Source organism: Idiotropiscis lumnitzeri, chromosome 21, assembly GCF_059441095.1.
Source record: "Idiotropiscis lumnitzeri isolate Australia: NSW breed Sydney's pygmy pipehorse chromosome 21, RoL_Ilum_1.0, whole genome shotgun sequence".
In the NCBI taxonomy this organism is placed as follows: Eukaryota; Metazoa; Chordata; class Actinopteri; order Syngnathiformes; family Syngnathidae; genus Idiotropiscis; species Idiotropiscis lumnitzeri.
Window position 1 is genome coordinate 7,490,741 of NC_142411.1, and position 18,476 is coordinate 7,509,216.

The window sequence follows — 18,476 nt, forward strand, 5'->3', positions numbered from 1 at the left end:
GATCTCCAAGAGACTTTCACTGCAATTTTAATCAACAAAAAGAGAGACAGACAGAAACCCCAACACATTAAAGGGGATGTCAACCCCCAAAATTGATTCACAATAAATTATAAACATGGCATTCTGATTAATATTGCGTTTGTGGAATATGAGCTAAGTCGTAAAATCCACCCGTTTTAGCCATCTCCAGAGGCGGCCATTTTGTCGCTTCTGTCGACTGAAAATGACATGCCAGTTGCTCAGGGTTTGGCTCACGACCAATCACAGCTGTTTTCTGAAGCTGAGCCCTGAGCAACTGTGATGTCATTTTCAGTCGACAGAAGTGACAAAATGGCCGCCCCCTCAGATGGGTAAATACGGTGGATTTTACTGCGTAACTCATATTCCACAAACACGATAATAATCGGAATAGCCGTGTTTGGACTGCAAAAAATGAACGAGTGTCCTATTTCTAAAGTAGCACGAATCTAAATAGTCCTCGTATCAACGCAATCACATGACATTAAAGAGGTGATGACAGCTTTGAATTCAGTGAAATGTCTAAAATAAAACTAACGCAGATATTCCGACCACCTTGCGTCAAGTTGTGTTATTAAAGCCACAGACGCTTAATAGCCACACAGTGTTTCATCTCAGCTTGTCTGAATGCACGGGAGGAAGTCGAGGAAGAGAAGGAAAGGCGGAAAATAAATCAAACATTATTCTCTTTGAAAGCTGCAAAGTAGCAGACGACCCAAGTGACGGCGTTTCAGCTCAGAGATTTTCAAAGTGAAAGTGTAATTGTGCGGCAAGATAAACGCACTTTTTTTTTTTATTTTATTCTTTTTTTTTTTTTTAAACGACTTCCTGCTGTGATAAATTTGTGACGTGGGGTCTGCTCTATATGACTGAAATCGAAAGAAAGGCCTTCGGGAGGCAGCTGTTGTCTTTCCTTACCAGTGTGGAATTGCCAAAGCATCGTCAGCCTTGGCTTCACAGTGGGAGAAAGATGGAAATTGACGAAAAAAAGATGAGAGCCTCTCGCAGTGGAAAATGTGAAGTCGCGGATGTCAAATTTCTCTCGACTTTGAGACATTTACTGTCAGTAAACTTACAGGTTAATATTTCAAACTCAAATCATAAGTAAGATTTGTACAAATTACCATAAGAAATATGCACAGATGCAAAGATGAAGCACGTCACCGGGAATGTAGCATTGACGACTCTCATTCGTCAGAATTGAGGTCTTGCGTGTCCCGTGAACCGAAAGGTACACTAAGTGCAACTTAGCATTTGAAGGTCACAGGATGGGAAAGAAAAAAAAAATGGTACAAATGAAAGGGATGTAACGATTAACCGTAAATGGATTTCAAATTGATTTAAAGTGCTTAAAATACTGAAAAATAAATAAAAAATTAAATTGATGTTGAGTAATGGCTCTAACAAAACACTGATAATGACAAAAATAGTCAAAATCATTATTTTGTGGTAGTTAAAAAAAAAAAATTCAGATGTAAAAAATAATTTTGTTCAAAAAAAAAAAATCGAATCAAAATTGGAAACTGAAAAACAAAAATCGATTCTTGGGCATGAGTGAATTGTTAAATGCCTAATAAATGACTGACTTTTTTTTTTCTCTCCTTCCACTGCAAACTGCAAATAATAGTTTGTGACGTTACAACTTGTTTCTTTGTTCATATACAACCAAGATGCAAGGACGACATGGACAAATTCCGCAAACAAGTAGCAGGATGCTGTGGTATCTTTTTTTTTAGTCCATTTACCACACCCCCTTTGTCTCATGGAAATCCATTTTGCCTTGACATTAACTAACCTAATAAACCCCGTTATGCCAAAAAAAAAAACATCCATCAAATTACAACCAGAAGAAGGAACGCCATTGAAGCGCTAAAGAAAAGCAAACACTCAGTCAGCTGTGCGCCAAACTGCGAGAGCCTCCTCCACACAACCGCCAAAGAGCCCTCTAATCTGTGCCAATCAGGTGACGCCTAACAGCCGTTTGTTGTCACGCTGGGATCCAGCACATGCAACCACGCACACACCTCCCCTCATCTCAACAGCCAATGCAGACCCTCACTGCTAACAGCTAAATCAGGCATGGCACAGATGATGACAGAAATAGCAGGATGGAGTGGTGAATAATAGAGAAAAGGAGCTTTGGTGTAATTAACATCGAGATAGGGGAGATGCTGCAGAGAACATGAGATGGGGAAGGCGAGGAGAGGGACTTGAGAAAAGAGGATAAATCAAGGTAATGGGGATAGAGCATGGGGGATCAAAACCAAGTCGACGCATTTATGAATAATCTACATTAGGCGGCGGCTCAGACAGAAATCAAGAGAAGTATGCCGTTAATTCAGCACCGATATCCAAACTTATTTTACACAGCCTGCCATGAGTTGGAAAATCAGGCTCAAAAAGAAGAGGTGAATTATTTATTTGCCGTTGGATTACCAGAGGAGAAGCGAGGCGCTGATTTTGCAAACTGGCACATTCTGCGTGGGAAAGTGAGTTGGAACGGCGCTGCGGAGAGAAGAGGAGTGTGTAGGACAGTACAGTGTGTGTACTCCAAATGAGAAGACGCAGATGACTGCGTGTGGAATAAATAAGATGAACGGTGAGAAAGTGAAAGGAAGTTCTACAAATGACGACTAAAACTCACACATATGCATGGATACTTACACGTGCGCACATATGAAACTCATTCACGAACAGCTCAGGGACAAAGAATGCACTTTTTGTCTTCTATACTCGTCAATGGCAGTGAATGAGTTTTAATGGCAATTCTCGTCGATGTGATCAAGCCGAAGCCTGAAAACGTATGAGTATTAGCTCACTTATATTGCATTTAAATTTTAAATCTCGATTATTAACACCTCTCAATCGATGCAGAGTCTTTTTAAGATGACAAACGATAAATCGGGGAAAAAAAACGATTATTGTTCCCGCCCGTAAAAGTTGGTAAAACGGCTCGTTAGTAATTTAAGGCTCCACTGCACGCAACATTCAGCAGCGAGTGCGAGGTGAAAGTAAACGTTTATTTGAGGAGGCTGCTGCAATGATGTCATCAAATATGTAAATGATGTTCCTTCCTGACTGCGCTACAGCCGAGGGAGCCAACAGGAAACACATCTCAGCCACTTCCTGCTTATGGTTCAGGAAGTGACAGGTGGCACTGAGAATGGCTGAGGGTTGTCACGCTCAATCATCAAGTGGGAGAGTGAGTCCAAGATGAAAAAGAAATAAAAGATCTAGATCAGGGGTGGGCAAACTTTTGGATTGGCGGGCCACAATGGGTGCTAAAATTTGACAGAGGGGCCGGACCAGGAGCAGATGGATGGAGTGTTTTGGTAACCTCACCTCATCAGAGAAAAAAGTGAACAAAAGCGTTACAACAAAATATCTGTCTTTGAAAAAAACACATTATTTAGAAAATAAAGAAATAAAGTTTATTCATTAAATTTTTTTTCAAGTTCGGCGGGCTGGATTAAAACGTTTAATGGGCCGTATGTGGCCCCCGGGCCGTAGTTTACCACACGTGATCTAGATGAATAAAATGAAATGCTGCAGCTCAGTAAACAAGAGTACATATTTTTTCCTAAAAAATATGATTCAAAGATTAATCAACCAAAAAAAAAAATAATAATTGTTTATTACAGCCCATCAACAGGCAAGGAAAACGTCTTATTTATTTTTTTGCTTTAAGTATCCGTGGCTGCTATTGGCATCCTTTACAAACACTCAATACCTTGAAATAAAGTAAACCGATAATCGACCCGATATCTGATATCAGCGCTTTCAAAACTTTCCTTTAAAGTACATTGTCATTGTCCACATGCGACTATAGAATCAACGGTATTTGAAACACAACACCGAGCTGACGGGTCGCCCGGGCATCTTTGTCCAATTACAGCAGAAAAAGGACGAGCGCGATAAGATGTGCCATTGAAAATTTGAGTAGGGTGTGCTATGATTGCAGCAGGACTGGAGAGGCACACGCTCATTTGTGCCTTACAGCGAAGAGTATTCGATTGATAACGAACAAGCCGGAACGAGGCGGCAGATATAGATGGTGGGGGAGGAGGGGGGGGGGGGGGATATCGGAATATGAGAGCGTGTGGGAGGAGATGAGTGAGACAGCACGTGGGAACCAGCGACATAGATGCAAGAGGCGAGGCAGTCAGTCCATCAAGTCAACTACCTTTGGTCCTTTTCACAACCATCTCTCTCGTTCTCTCTTTCCATGCAGCGCAGCCGGCAGATGCAGCAAAAGTAATAACGATAAAAGCCCCGCGAGCACGCAAACACATCTTAGCTTGCTCTATAAGTGACTTTTCAAGGACATGCCTCACTTACTCGGGGCCATAACATTTGACAGGGCGGTAGAGACTAAAGCCACGGCACATCTAGAACATCTAAATTACTCTTTTACAATCATTTGTGACGAGCTTCCAACTGAATTACTTGGCGTCGTCTTTTTTTTTTTTTTCGCCTTTATTAACTGGTCTCTCTCCACTACCCATCCATGTCTCTCACACCTCCCTTCCATACTTGTACCAAAACAGTACTGTCTGTTTCGATGTGTCGAGGAGAGCGTGGGAGGGGAGTAAAGCAGCGATGCTGGCTGGAGGAGGAGGTGAGAGATAAGAGAATAGAAAGCGGAGAGGAAAAGAAATACTTTGAGGGTGAAGAAGAGCATTTATCTGAACATAACATTCGGTTTTCTCCCTCATCTCATGGGCAAGGACCGCCCCCTTTTTTTTTTTTTTTAGCACAGTCATACCAATAATTGATCCGAAAGCACATGAAGGGAAGGGAAAGCGATGCAATTAGCGGGAAACAATTCTATGGATAGGGAAAAGGTCACGGAAGCACAAAAGAAAGAAATGAGGCACATATTAAAAAGTGGAACATTTATAACTCATCATGACACATAGACCGGTGTCAATTTGTGACTGATTGATCCTTTTTTTTTTTAGGCCTTCACAGACACAAATCAAAAAAGCAATTTATCCGCCGATTAATTAAAAAAAAAAATACCCATTGAATAAAACAACATATTTTTACTACACTCCAAAAAAAAACTGACCACATCTCTTCCCATCTCAATCAAAAGTCCACATTTGGATCGCAATAAGTTGTTGGATCAAGTTCCGTTATCTTCGCCCACACCTGCATCTCTTTTGCACCTGATGCAGTCTGCACCATCGTCAACCAACAACGGGGTGCAAGTCCAGACGCAACTATCCCTTGGCACCTTTCCGCGCGCTGGCATTCGGCCTCATGAGTCTCGCTAATGGGACATTCATGCCAGTCATGGAGAAACCTCCAACTCTATGCAAACTTGGAACAGAGACGCACAGCTGCTCGGAAAACAGACGAGCACACACACACACACGCATGCATGTCCACAATGACCCGGTTAATGAAAGGACAAATCCAAGCTGGACGGAATAAATGACTTTTTGTCTTTTCCTCCGGCGGGTTTTGCCGATATTTCAGAAAACAAACCACTCGTAAAAAGCAAATGGCCCTGAGTCTCAGAGATATTCTCTTCTATCCGCCCAAAATAACCGATTAATCGATTGTTTCACAATTAATCGAGCAAGGAAATTTACTCAGATTGATACTATCCGCAGTCGACTGCCTACAAAGCAAGAAGGCTAACAATCCGTAGCCGACGCTGAACTACAATTCAATCGGACGAAAAAGCAACAAGTATGTTAAAAGAATCCCGATTGAGCCACGACTCAGCATCAAAGCGAAGAAATTGGAAGACTTTAATGAGGGCTGGCAGATGAGAAAAAAATGGATTTGGAGGTTTGGAGAGCAGACCAAAAAAAAAAAAAAAAAAAACATGGAAAGGCAGACAAGAGCAAAGCAGGTCAGAGCTGGAAGGCCATAATTTGGGCTGGCAAAAGAATGTAGACTGAAAAATTTCAACCAGAGCGGCAAGGCCTTTGTCTCTGGATCCATTTGAATTGTTACAATTCAGTTTATATCAACACAAGTTAATTCATCGTAAATGTACCTTAAGTTCACAGACTTTGGTCAAAAGTATGCGCTCCTTGGCTCAGCTCATCGTCGACATCTTGACAATACAAATCATGCCTGGGCAGAAAGGATTCAGAGTCAAGCTCAAGTTGCAGGTCATAAAACAGATAGTGTCCAGATGTTTGGCACGACACAAAATGCAGGGGAACTTTTTTTTTCTCCCTTGTCAGCTACTGAAAAGACTTCTGGAGAATTCTGTGTTGAGGTACTCCAGTCATTTGATAAAAAAAAAAAAAAGAAATGGCCATCGGGTGCCATTGCAGCTAAAGCAGCTAGCTTGCACCGAGGCTGCCTTGGTCGTCTTATTTCAAAATACATTTTTTTCCCCCCGGCAATCTCAAAAGGAGGCTGTCAAGGTGACCAAGGTTAAGAAATAGAAAAACAGTAAATGGAAAGAGCCTTCATCTGCGCAATGTGAGGGAATTGGGAATTTGTACAAGGACGATAAGCTCAACCTAAATATCAGATTTTTTTTTGCTATAAATCACACAAAGAGTTGTGAAAATCTCAAGAGAGGAAGGTGAGACAAATCTTAAAGTTGAAAAAAATGTGTTCATAAGGGGCAGCCATAAAAAAAAAAAATGGTTGAACAATCGAACGCTAATGGCGCTTAAGCTAGCTATTAAGAGTCGTTTGTCGTGAAACGCTATCTGTTATGATGCTAACACATGTGCGCATTTCGCCATCTCTTCCTAACCGGCAAACATTTGGGAAAATACTTCAAATTTAAATCTTGGATGGAGAAACGTCTAATATTCAGTCCACTTTTGTAAGATATGCCGACACGTATAGACCGTTATTTCAAGTGACTTTGTGACGGAATAGAACCTTAATGCTCCATGCTAGCTTCCCTATTGAGCGCAAACTACATCTCCGCGTCCGTGTGAAGTACTCACCATGTCTCTACAGTTATCTCACTCGAGTTAATGTGAGTAGGAATGTGTGACGCCTTTTGGGAACAGTGTGGCAAAAGCTTGATAATGACGGTGATAAATCTGTGCGACAACTCCATCTCGAAGGGAATGGAAGTCCATCTAAATGGTGCCAACTTTGATTTTATCCGCCATTTCCACAAGACAACAAGTCAATACTGTATTAGTAATGTCAGAATGTGCCTTTTTCATAATAATCTTGCGAAACAAAAATCCTTCTAACAGAGGACTAGGAGTAACCCGTGCATTAGGGCCAAAACCAAAAATCTTACCTCATTTGAATTGATTAGCTCAATTGTTGCTATGACAAAGGTGATTTAATAGAAAACTTGAGATTCACAAAGTCAATACAACAAGACAAGTGGTGATTGAAAAGAAGAATTTGCACTTGTATCGATAATACCCCCGGAGAAACGAAAGGCATCAAGCGACTGCGACAGCGTCAGTCAGAAGACAAGCTCGTGATTGACAAGTGCACGTTTAATGGCCGTGAGAAACCGTAATAGGAGAGTGGACAGCTCGGTGACACTTTGACAGATGCGACGCTTTGCATATCTCAGTGGGGAACGGAGAACGGCCCTTTCAATAGAAGCGCCACTGCTAAGCTTTCTCAGCAGTGGCCTTAGACCTGCAAGCTCAATGAATGAAAGGGTCAAGCCATTGCCTTTGCTCGACTGTGAGCACGCAAAACTAAACACTGGTTTGGGACTTGATTTACGACACAACCTCCCAACCTTTGCTGCAACACCTTACATAATTCTCTTCTGCGCTGATAAAGTGCAAACCTAACAGGCTAAAGTATTCCAATAACATTTAGAATCCTTCACTCGCCTGCGAATAGTTCAAGGTTTAGTGTTGCATGCCTGCGGTATCATGGCAACGCGGCTCATGAGCGAGACCGGTGCGGCGGTTTTATGTTTCGCCCTTGCAATGCGTAATTATTTTAACCGGTGTACGTATATCAAGCCATCAAAATGGACACATCACACTTAGCGAAGTCATGCTAGCTCACAGAACACGTTCCGGTTATTAATGTACAACTCCAAAAGGATATTCTTGTCAAAATTCAAGCAAATGAATGGAAACAAATTCTGGTATTCCCCCAAATTAACAATCGCTAGCTAACAGTCAGCACTCAAATGAGTCAGCAAACATTAGCAGCTAACGTAAAAAAAAAAGTAGCACTGGCTAACGCTAGAAAGGCGAACAGGATTACAATACACTGAAATAATTATTTGAGCAGGCTTTTTTTCTCTCTTTAAAAAAAAAAGTGTTTTGGGCTCTTTAAATATTTTGACATTTGAACCCCCCCCCCCCCAAAAAAAAATGCACATAATAGATAACAAAAATTATGATTCCAAAATGAGTTAAATGTTTTCAAAAAATAAATAACTGATGGAGGTTAGCTCCTCTGGTAATTTTTATTCTATCTAATCTTAATTTCAATTAGAACGGTACAATTAATTGGAATTCAATCGTTGGCATAATCGTAATCAACAATTATTATATACAGTATATATTATGAGATAACATTGTTAAAATAGCACTCATTTTACAATATCTAATACTATAGTCAGTTTATATAAAATATATAAAAGATATATAAAACGTTCTATTGAAATTGTAACATGTATAGCAAATAAAATGTTTATAAAAAGGAAACCACTCAAATTTATACATTAGCACGTTTTTAAAAAAAAAAATAAAATAATAAAATTTAATTTGTCTTAATATTGTTTCTATTTATATATGTTTTTGTTATGTACCCAAAAAAAAAACAATTTAAATATTGCAAAGCTTCATTTGACGGAGAACAACTTATATCGTCGCCCAATATATCGCCCAACACTGCTCATTGACCTAATCCCCAACGCTAAATTTAGTCCGACAAGCGCAGGTGAAGAAGACATTTGTTTGCTTAGCATACCTCGTTTCAACCGTAGGCTAAATAACACGGCACAGCTGGGTGCATCAAATATTACATAAGACGAGTCCACCTCCGCAGGCACTGTTCACACCACCCCTCCTACTATTCTGCCTCCCACTCGTGCACCATCGCCTATTTGCAGGCAGCGGTGCATTGTTAGATGACAGCTCTCCTCTACCGACGCAAGCCGAGCACTATCCGAGGAGGATTCAACTTTGGAAGTTTTAACCCAGATCTACTCGCTGAGTAGAAATTAAGTACGAACGCAGATGAGGGTCTATAATTGGCTGAAAATATTGGATTGTTTTAAAAAATGTGTGATTTGGTCTAACAGTTACCGTACATCCACTCAACTCTACCGTGATGCTGCTTTTAAATCTTGGAAACAAATTTTGTTACCAAGCAATACTCGCCCAAAGTAGCGCTGCACTTGTTGCCTGGCAACATTCGTTCACTGAATCTAAAGCCAAGAGGGAGTTTGGAGGACTCACGCTTTAGATTCATAGAATTGTTAACACTCCGTCACTGAGCATCGCAAAAAAAAAATATATATATATATATTTTTATTTTTTTTTTAAATCACACGGTCAACACCAAATTTCCCATCACGTGAGTGGACGGGAAGAATTTTATTTTTCGGGTTACCGGGTGGAATGGGCCAATTTCACAAGTCTCATCAGTGAGTTGGACTTGCACAACAATGCTCCTTTCATTTGTTTTTTTTGGCATGTATATTTCTTAATTATTAACCAAATCAGCCCTGAGTCAATATTTCAACAACCTCTGTTTAATAAAAGGTTAAATACACACCTGAGGGATTGCAGCACCCAAATGTATGTGGTGCTAATACGAGGGTTCCTGGAAGCACCGGTTTTATTGCTATTCATGAAAATGTTCGGTGACGCTTTAACCGATGATGTCATCACCATTTTGGTCACGCATTCGCAGAAATTATGCATGTCATTGCAGTCGCATGGTTCAAACTAACTAAAAAGCACAATTCAATCAAATTGACTGACGGGGGCTTTTGTGAAACTTTTCCAGCAATGTGAGATCCATTAAATCTAAGATGAGAACATGAGGCCTTGCAGGGCCATCACCTGCACGTCGTCAAACGCTTGCCCATCCGCCCCCCCCCCCCATTCCACTCAGATGAGCAAAGGGAACATCAAGTCGCAGAGAGCGCTACATATCGTGGCACGCCACTTTCCTGTTTTGGTTTCCACCACCTGCAAGGCAGATGTTGAAGATGGTATTGTGACCTCGTTTTTTTTGTTGGTTTCCCCCCCCGCCCCATCGCTCACTGTTTGAATAGTAAAAAAAAAAAAAAAAAAAATTCTGTTAAGTTGCTTCATATGAAATTGATTCTAAAGGTCGGGTCAGTACGACCCCAGAAAATGATTTCATTGGACCGCCAAGGTCCTAATATTCGGACATCTTGTGTGACATTATCCACAAAAGCTTTGCGCACTTTTCGTTGCATTTTTTTTTGCTCAAATTCAGAAAGGCAAGATTCGAGGGCATTCGAATGTGGAGGTTACACGGGAATTACTACTTGTCTTTGTTGGGGGGAAAAAAAACAGAATAATAAATTTTTTTTTTTTTTGATATTTCACAGGCCTGTGCTATCCTAATCATCTTTGGCTTCGCGTCAGCCGGTACAACCGACTACAAGGCAGGAAGTCGACAAACGATTCAGCCAAAAATGGAGTAAATCAAGTCAACATTTGAATTACAGAAGCTTTATTTAAAGCTCCCTTGAATGAACATCCAAGCCGTTTTGTCGTCTGATCCGTAACGCATACTGGACACTTCATTAGGTACACCTATCCCATTCATACGGACCTGCTTGTCCTCTCGGGGAAAATAAAATATTCTCTTTTATTACACTTGGGCAAGTGGAGTGATGTCCATGACAATTCAGAAAAATCGCCCATTCCCTCGCAGCTACTACTGAACATCTGTAGCCATCAAGCGGTGTCAGAAAAGCAGCTTTTCCTCCAGCAGAACGACAAAGTGATACAACAAGAAAGATATTTCAGAGTTCTGCCTGGATTTGGGGGAACAGATGGCAAAGCAGTTGGTGGGGAATTTCAGCGACACTTCCATAAATGTTGGATGGTGAGAGTTACACTTGTACAGACTTACGAGACAAAGGTTTTGAGACTCGACTTGAATTTACGCTTGAGCGGAAGACACTCGTCTGGCTTTATATAATTGCAAAGGATTGGAGAATTGTTCTCATAAAGTGTGACTCAGGATTCGCCGTCTGAGCGTAGTGTTCAGTTTATTGAAAAGAATTTTGAAGTCTGCCACGTCTAAAACTCAAGCCTGGTCTAAAATATGGTTAATAAGATGCAGACACCGCTTTCGTACATGCTATCGTTACTCATTTTGCTAGCTTGTGTGTTTAATATTAGCGTAACGCGACCCAGACAATTAGCATCTTCACATGCATCCAACCGCAAGTTTTTTTGTTTTTTTTTTCCCCCATTCGTGCAGCCCGGCCCAAAGTGGCCCGCGGGCCGGAGGTTGAGGACCGCTGCCTTTAATTTGGAGTCCAACAAAATGACTGCGAGAAGTCATTTCATCAAGCAAAGGGTGAACACAGTGTGTGCATTTTGCAAAATGCGAGTCGAAGGACATTCACCGAAAAATATCAATTACTCGACGCAAGGCGGTGACAAAGAACCTAGTGTCAAATTAGTCTGAGTTTATCACTAGTAGCCATGTGATTAACTGAGCAGAAATCGTTTTTCAGATATTTTTTAATCAATTCTCAGCCGTAATCGGTGTTGATAAACTTTTTATGAACTTTCACGTCGACTTTCTGTGAGTCGTGTTGAGCATTTAACTCATTCACTCCCATTGACGGATATAGACGTCAAAAAGTACATTCATTCTACCAGGGATGACAGTGGATGTTAAATTCCATTTGTGTGCGATGTTTGACGAGGAGGGAGCACCGACTGATCAAAACCGCTTTTATTTATCACGTTAAGATAGCGACTGTGTAACTGTCTCGAAACTTTTCACCACTAATGTCCAATTTTTGCACAACTTGCAATTCCTGCGTCAATTATTGACATTAGCATTAGAACAATAATCACATTATGACATCATGAGAGGACAGCGGCACCCGACAATTGATCAGCAGTACCGCAGCAATATGAATTTTCAAACTGGAAGAGTGATGATCAATCAGCAATTGTGATCGGCACGGCCTCGGTCGTCAAAATATGAACTGGACTTAGGATGAATTTCAAGGTGCCACTTTACGAGCTATGATTTCAAACCAATAGTTGGTTCTTCCAAAGACCACATGTAAAAAAACTGAAGGACTCAAACTAACTCTAAGTCATGATTGCTGCCAGTACAAATACACAAAAAGCCACAACAAATCAAAAGGTATATAAAAAAAATTAAAAAAAAGAATCATCATAGAAATATTGCATCATTCTTCCCAGCATGGTGGCAAATCACTTCCAGCACAACCTTGCGGGTAAAACATTCCTTAAACAGGCGGAATTCACAATTGAATAAGATAACAAACCATTTCAAATACTGACAAAAAAAAAAAAAAAGAACAGAGAGGGAATGCGAGTGTTAGTGGAGATAGGGTGATCCAAGAAGACAGGAATGATGACAAAGTCATTTTCCTGGCATGCCTTCTCAACAGGAAGGAAGCAAGATGAGGAAAGTCGCTGCGTGACGGTTGAAGGGAATTGTGATTGGTGCAGTAAGGCAAGGAGAAGCAATAGCGATCGCACAGCGGGAACCAATACAGAGAGATACTTGCAAGTGAGATGGGCTGCTAGAATTAACAAATACCTCCTTTCTGGAGTTAAATAATTGCTTAAGGTAATCATTTGCTTCATTTCTGAGTCATATTCTGTCAGAATAAAAATTCTACACTCAACCTTCACCGCCATTATATGCGATCAGTGATATCAACTCATTTTCGGAATATCATACTTCAGCTTTAGTGAGTGTTTAAATGATTGATCCAAGTGCAATTTTTTTCATACTTTTGCAAAAATAACAGTGCCAAAGATTTAAAGTATGCTGCCCATTGAACCTGACATGGAACACTGTTTTGACAGGAAAGTAGTACATGCATCTCTCTCCGAGAGGCTCTGCAAAATGAGGCTAAATGGTCAATATTGTAGTTTAAAAAAAGAAAAAGAAATTGAACTGAACACACACCTGACACAAATTGCTTTTAGGTCTTCATGCAAGAGGTCTTTATTATTTATTTATTTCATATATTGTCAAAATCAAGTTCAGGGTATGAGAAGTACAGTCCACAAGTTAAGATATCGTTTCGTGAAGCCAAACCTACACATTTGTTTGCATTATTAAAAAAATTGATAAAGAAATTGTGGAAAAATATTTTCATATGTTTAGCTATTATGTTTAATCTTCGCAATTTTAACATATTACGGCCACGGGCATCGGCAGTGTTTCACTAAGATTCCGCCCCTCGTCGGCGATAGCCAATCAAAGTTGAGAAAATAACTCAACGTCACTCGCAGCCAAATCTAGAAAATAAATAAATAAAAGCAACTGACACACACACGTGCCCAGTGTGCTGATTGGCGAAATTGTTTCCTCGATTTCGAATGCGCGTCAGGTGTGCTGCACCTGCGTGCGTGGACGTGTTACCGCTCACCGACGGACTACCGCACTGACGAATGCCCACCACTGCATGACTTTTCACATTTCTTAGAAAGTCAGTACGCCTGCTTGCGTTGTTGAGTACATTTCTGCATTTTGCAACACGGAATTTCCCTTGTGAAATGTATAAATGAATCATCTGGTTAGCTTTATCTACTAGGAAGGAAAAAACTATGCACTAGATGACAACTTTTGTGCTGCCAGTACTACTAGTGATTAAAAAAAATCTACTAGATTTAGAGATAGCACTTCACTAGTAGTTCAAGCAGGCAGATGTCCGCTAATGTAGTTTTAAATTAGTCAAGAAAGCCGTACTAGAGAGGTGAAAAAGTATACTAGAATAAGGCTATCAAATTAATGTTTAAACAGCTTGCTGTGCACAAATGCATGGCTCACTAACAGAAAAGAAGAATCAATCAATGTCGAAATCAATTGCATGTCGGATTATGTCACCATTCAAATGTGAAAATCGCCTCCACAGTCGACCATTTTGATTGATGAAGCTTTTACTAAGCATCAGAGTGCTTTCAAGCAAACCAGCCCACAAACATCCACGGCATTGCTCGGCACTTTTATCACTCAAATGCAAATACTCGATCAAATAATGAATGCCAAGAGTATACGACTGCACACTACACAAGATTTTCTCTCTCTGATATGAATAAATAATCTCCCTGTGGAAGATGCATCGTCCCCAGGGAAAGGATGGACATACACACAGGAAAGCAGAGGAGTGGCTGCAGCAAGCCATCCCCAATTTCGGTTGCAGACAGAACAATTGTCTCGATCTTGATGGTCACTCTTACTAATGTTTCCTGTTCCCGCAGAGCAACCCGTAGTTTCGGCGTCGGACGTTTCGCTGACGCAACATCACGTCAAAAAGGGCATATTTAACTGCAACGCGATTGAATATTTCCGGCAACGATTCGAGATGAAATACATCTGATGGTAGAATTTAAAGCACTCGGTGGAATCACATAGTGTTCTTGGCTGCTTGCTAAACTTTTTCCGCTGTTTAGTCTCGAGGCAGCGCAAACAAATTGAAACGCGCAAGCAAAGCCCAAATGAAAAGGAAAAAAAAATACGAGCAAAATGTTTAGAAAGTGCGTCGGAGTGAACTCACCTTTTCATTCACAGCACCTTTTCATTGCCACCCGTTCCCTTCGTCTGTGTAGTAAAGGAAAAAATTCACACCCTTGCCAGTCGTTCGCCGATGTTCATTGAGAAAAAAAAACGTACTGCACATAAGGATTTAGATTTAAAAAAAAAAAAAAGAAGCGTCCACTCCTTTTTTGTGCGTAATTGTTGAATCCACCGGTCGTGCACTGCGCCTGCCGCTTCTAGTGTGTTCAAATCAGAAGTTCATCCAAAGTTGCAGAGATTCGCTCCGCCTCTCGCCACCGATGAGGTCACCAGCCTCTCCGGCCACATGTGGACTCTCGCGAGAACAAGAAGAGCGTTTCGACAGGTGCCGTGTAGTCTCGCGATATCGAAGATTTGGGGAAAAAAAAAAAAAGGAAGCGAGATTTGTGCACCAGAGACAAGGCAGCATGTTGCCGTGGCAACATAATCTTCTGAAACAATCGGAGCTTCGGGGGATCGGTTTTGTTTAATAAACTTTTACAACACCGTCACCGAGTGGGATACTTCTTTCTAAATGCATTTATAGCGTTTTAGGTCATTTTTCTCCATATTCTTCTTCTTCAAGTGAGACGTTAAGAAGGAGCACGAATATAATTTATTTTCTAATCATTCCACGTGCTGTTTGTTTATGCATTTGTGAAGGATGAAGAATAGTTTCTTTAAAAAAGAGAGAGAGATCGACAAAGAGAAAATGAATCAATTTTGAAGTTTGATGACTATTCAGTATATAAATCAAACGTAATTAACATATCAGGTTTAACACCCCGTGTACTGTCAGCCTTAATTAATTCATCTTTATACACAATTTAAAACGTTTTCCATGTGTCTCGATAACGTGTTTGTGACATGCTTTAATCAAAATAACCCAAGAATTATGAATTTCAGGCAACTTAACACACATAATTTTTGTCTCGCTGAAATCAGGCCCGTTGAGAGGGCACGCGAGCCAGTCCTCATCAGCATCGCTCCCTGCTGGACTAACCGTTACCATGACGACTCGGCGCTGCGCTAGGGGTGGCGTGACTAATGGAGCTTTCACACCACACTTGTTTTGTGTGGCGCAAAGAGGATGGCAGCCTGGCTGAAGCTTGCCATATTTGTCGCTGGTTGCTAAGAAACCAAACAGGAAATGGCGTTGTGTCTCTTTCCTCTTGTTTGGACGTGATGTAGGCTACACTTCGGCAATATGAATTTGTTACTTTTACAGATGAGGAAGCGGAGCCGATGAGCAGCAACAAAAAAAAAGGGATAATTCATCTGAATTATAGCACCTGAAGAGAAAAAAAATCCTAGACCTGTGCATGCCCCCTGTTTGGACTACTTCCTCGAGTAATCAGTTGAGACGTTTACTTTTTACAGTTCCACAATTTGGACTTGGTGTTTAATTTGACTGGTGCCAAAGATTATAAACTTCTTATTCAAATCAAATTCAAAGACAATTTATCAGTGTCAAACCAATTTTTTAACACATTAAATTCATATTCCGCAGTAGTCATAAGAGCCCATTTAACAGCTGCTAATGCTGTTAGCTAATGCTAACCTTGTCAGTATTACACTGGTTGTTAGAAGCTAACACTGCTAACGGTGTTAGTTTATGCTAATCTAGATTAATACTGCATTTTAACTTACTTTTTGACTTTGACATGATGCAACGTCGCCGTAGTCCAGGGGGCCGGACTCCATCTGTCACTTGAAAGTCTTCGGTCAATTTAGCTTATTATGTCATTGGAACAGAAACATCAGCGGAAGGGGGGGGGGAGTGTTGTGTTAGACCTCATGGTTTCAGTCAGCTCGCTCAAAATACATTTTGAGAAATAGGCACTCGACAACCTTTTGTAAACACACAATAAAAAGACAATTTTCCATGTGCAATTTAATGTTTAATCGAGGACACAGAACAGGCACTTCAAATCAAAATAAAGGAATTCATTATGAAATTTTTTTTTTTTAAATTCTGGTTCAGCTGCATTTCCTTAAATATATGCGTGTCTCTATTTTCACGTTCCACCTATGCATTCTTCATTCTCAAATGTCATATCGGAGTTTACATAATCTAATAAAGACAAAGGAAAGAAGATTACCATGATTAAAAATCTCATCAGTTTGCCGCAACTCTGTGGGGGTCTTACCGCTACCCACCCTTTTCTGTCACGGGGCGTTTATTTGTGTGGGTGGTTTGGATTGTTCTCGGGTGAAAAATTGCTCCTCTCCTGGGATTTGCTCAAGTAGCCTAAATGGGTTAGCGACAAAATGGAATTCAATACGCGTTTAAGCAAGGCGAACACAAACACGGACATGATCGGTCTATGCTGACAAATTAGTTGCAAAACTGCGATGAAAATTGTTGTGTCTTTAATCTCATGCTGGGAAGAACTCGAAAAAACTTTTAACCTGGTGATGCTAATTGTTTTTATTTTATGATGAGTCCTCAATAAAGCAACAAAAAAAGATGGCTCCTGGTGCATTATAAAAATGTAGAGAGTTCCATTTTCTCTCGGAATCTTGTGTCATTTCAAAGCTCAGCGATCGCGTTTCCCCAAATGCGGCTGCAATAAACGCTTATCTCATCTTTATTTGGCCATCACATCTTTAAACTTGAGCTTTTTACAAATGGGTCGGCGGACATGTTTATCAAGTTGTCACAGACTGGGGGCGACCACCTCTAGATTACACGACCGCAGTAACACAGAGAGGCAACGCTGTGGAATTCCTGTCTGTGTTGCCCCTCCAAGTGGGAAGGGGGGGGCGTGGGGGGGGGGGGGCGTGGGGGGGGGCGCAGTCCGAAAGAATGGAGCCCATTCACGGCGCTCCACTCAACCGGCACTCCAACACTAATGGAGATTGACATGAAGAAAGACGACAAGTTGTTTTCACATACGCTGCCTCTTCTCAACGCTTTGCTGAGAGTCATGCAGGCTCTCTGGAAATAGAATTTTATGCACTTTGTTTTTGTGGAGTGGCGGGGTGAGCGGGGGAGGGGGCAAGTGTGTCTCATTAGGAGTGTGTGTAATTACAATCTTGTTAACATTGTTTTCGCCAGGACGTCCGCGCGGTCGGCTGATCGGCACAATAAAAGTAATTGCGCTTTTGGTTTGTTACTACTTCATCCCAGAGAGAGAAAAAAAAAATGCACATTTGATAAAGCAGCAAACAGGGTCCACTCGCTGAAATTCAAAAGCATTCTTTGCTCGCAGCCATTCATTACATTTTCTATAGAGCACGTTTACATGACGGGTCGCAGGTGCGCTGACTGAGATTCGAACCCGTGACCTCTCAACTGTGATAAATAATATTTCATCGCGCTTATTGAAATCTAATTTTCTACATGCAGACCATTGAAATTAAAGTGAGTCAAACAAACAAATTCTCTTCACCACAAGCTGCTGTCCACTAAATTGAATGCCAGCCGAATGAAAGACAGCGGGTAGATTACAAATTAGATATCGTCGTTATTTAATTCCATGCTTGCATGTGCCTCTGGGGAGAGACAATTAAAATGAAAAAGCAAAACAATTTCTCTATTCAGTCTTTTTTTTTCAAGATGGCTGCAGGGAAGTAAAAGTCACATATTGCATTTAGTCACAATAGATGTCTTATCTTAACTGCATTTTTCTTGCCAGTGTTAACCACTATTCAGAATTCATCCAACATTTTTTAGGCCTGCAGGTCGCAAATTGTCTGTGTTTGAAATCACAACTGTGCATGGCATCACACGGGAACTTTAAGTACCTGCCAGATCTCAG

The 18,476-nt window shown here is 40.8% G+C and overlaps 1 protein-coding gene across 2 annotated transcripts in view; it reads right to left on the reverse strand.

Annotated features, from left to right (window-relative positions):
* sipa1l1 (signal-induced proliferation-associated 1 like 1) overlaps positions 1-14,942 on the reverse strand; it is a 43,942-nt gene extending 29,000 nt beyond the window's left edge. Inside the window, exons 1-2 of one of the 2 annotated variants that reach the window (XM_088286335.1) lie at positions 14,714-14,942; positions 6,032-6,111 (exon numbers count right to left, since the gene is read on the reverse strand). The gene's annotated coding sequence lies outside the window, so the exon portion shown is untranslated. The remainder of the gene's footprint in view (positions 1-6,031; positions 6,112-14,713) is intronic. The other variant, XM_088286334.1, reaches the window with a different exon arrangement.
* Between the last annotated feature and the right edge of the window lie 3,534 nt (positions 14,943-18,476).